The 2365-nt window shown below is 55.1% G+C and overlaps 1 protein-coding gene across 6 annotated transcripts in view; it reads right to left on the minus strand.

Annotated features, from left to right (window-relative positions):
- Window positions 1-2365, minus strand: part of RALGPS1 (Ral GEF with PH domain and SH3 binding motif 1) — a 201971-nt gene that overhangs the window by 104754 nt on the left and 94852 nt on the right. The window lies entirely within an intron of this gene.

The following is a 2365-nucleotide window of genomic DNA, read 5'->3' on the forward strand; positions in this document are numbered from 1 at the left end:
GTCCATTCTGAAGGATATCAGCCCTGGGATTTCTTTGGAAGGAATGATGTTAAAGCTGAAACTCCAGTACTTTGGCCACCTCATGCAAAGAGTTGACTCATTGGAAAAGACTCTGATGCTGGGAGGGATTGGAGGCAGGAGGAGAAGGGGACGACAGAGGATGAGATGGCTGGATGGCATCACTGACTCAATGGACTGAGTCTGGGTGAACTCCGGGAGTTGGTGATGGACAGGGAGGCCTGGCATGCTGCGATTAATGGGGTCGCAAAGAGTCGGACATGACTGAGCAACTGAACTGAACTGAACTGAAAATAACCATTTCCTTCCCCCGTGGGTTCTGTGGGTCAGGAACTCAGACTCGGAACACCAGGATGGCTTCTCTCTGCTTCCGGTGGCCTGGAGTCTCAGCAGGAAGACTCTCTAGCTGGGGAATGACTCAGTGGCGAGGGGCCTCTTTCTCCCGTGTCTTGGGGTTGGTGCCGGCTACCAGCTGGGACCTACAACATATGTGGTCTTCGCGCGGCAGCTTCTGGGTAGTTGGACTTCTCCGGGTCCAGCCTGGCCCATGGCTCCAACACCGAGTGTGCCAGCAAACAAGACAGACTGCCTTTTTTCACCCAGCCTTGGCAGTCAGGCGGTGCCACCCCCACTGCTTCTACAAGCAAGTAAGAAACACCCGGATATGAGGGGAAGGAGCAGAGACCCTGCCTCTCAATGGGAGGAGTGTCAGGGTCTCACTGCAGAAGGGAGATATTGCCGGGACCATCTTTGAACCTGACGCACTGTTCTCTCCAACTGATGGGCCGTCGTCCTTCCAAACTCACCACCTGCTGACTCACCCTTCAGGTTTCAGCACCACTTTGTACTACGTGCCCTGACTGCTTGTTCAGGCCTCCTGCTCAGATACTCCGTGTGCCCAGTGCTTCTCATGTGCCTCAGTCTGTCTGTCTGCCTCCCCTCCTGCCTGCGAGCTTTGTGAGGACAGGAATTTTGCCTTTCTGGTGTTGGCTCAGTGAAAGAATTAGTCACTCAGTAATGTCCGACTCTTTGCAACACCATGGACTGTAGCCCACCAGACTCCTCCGTCCACGGAATTCTCCAGGCAAGAATACTGGAGTGGGTAGCCATTCCCTTCTCCAGGGGATCTTCCCGACCCAGGGCTTGAACTCGGGTCTCCTGCACTGCAGGCAGATTCTTTACCATCTGAGCCACCAGAGAAGCCTGAGCAGATTCTGAAAAAAAAAAACACAAAAACTTTCTGGAGAAGAGAGTCAAAGAGAGAGAGAGAGAAAGAGGAGGGAGAGAGGAGGAGGGAGAGAGAGAGGGGAACATGCCTGCACACAGGCTGTCAAGGGTGCCGCTCATGAGAATTCAGGCGCATCCCAGCCTTCCTTGGCCCCACTGCCAGGGTTTCACCAGGACCCTCCAGGCCCTTCAGAATACCCACAGAGTGAGTGGCACCTTCACCCCATAGTCCCTATGCGGAGGGTCTCTGTGCCATCCACCTGTCTGGCTAATGGGGTAGGTAGCCTGCAAGATGCTGGGGTCTTCTGGCAAAGACTCACTTTCTAAAAAGGGATGGAACTGAGAGATGGAAAAGGGAGAAGGTCTAAGCAGGACAGGAGAAACCGAGGCAAGAAGAAAAGTCTGCTCCCTGCAAAGACCAGAGTGGCGATCCCAGGGAGGCAAGGACCTCGAAGGACCCATTTGCCCTGGACCAGGAACATGACACCCTGTGCCTAGGGGTGTGAAGAACCCCATTAAAGTTTCTCTCCCAACTGGTAGCCAAATATCATCACCACCACCACCACCATCAATCAATTTTTTTAAAAAGGAAAGAAGAGTTACCACCAACGTTGCACATGGCTGTTGTCCAGGCAGAGGACAAACCAGCCCCTGGACGCCCCTTTGCAGGATTTGCCTTGGTGCCCCCCAGCAGGCCTGCCCACCCCACGAGTCTGTATCATCGCTCACTTCATGGAGTCCAGGGCTGTCTCCTTTCCTGCTCTGACCCTACCAACATTCACGAGCTCGTCTCCGCTGCCCTTGGAGATAGATTACTCATCTCAGCTCACTTACTGATGCACGAGAGGGATGTCCAGAGAGACGAAGTGACTTAATCAAGGCTGCTCAGGTGGGAAGAGACAGAGCATCTCTCTGGCGCCTCCCCACCCCCAGCCTGTCCTGAGCCACTGCTTCTCTCTAACTTCACAGCGTGGATCCTGCTGACTTCTGTGAAGACAGCCTGGGGCTCCTCCCCCAGGGTTCAGAGGTGAGGGAAGTCTCCAAGGAGGGCGGCTGATGGGGAGAGGCTGTCTGTGCGGGACTGCCCTGCCTACACGCCACCCCCCCCCGCCCCGCCCCC

The sequence above is a fragment of the Bison bison genome, unplaced genomic scaffold (genome assembly GCF_000754665.1).
Source record: "Bison bison bison isolate TAMUID 2011002044 unplaced genomic scaffold, Bison_UMD1.0 scf7180017864375, whole genome shotgun sequence".
Lineage (NCBI taxonomy): Eukaryota > Metazoa > Chordata > Mammalia > Artiodactyla > Bovidae > Bison > Bison bison.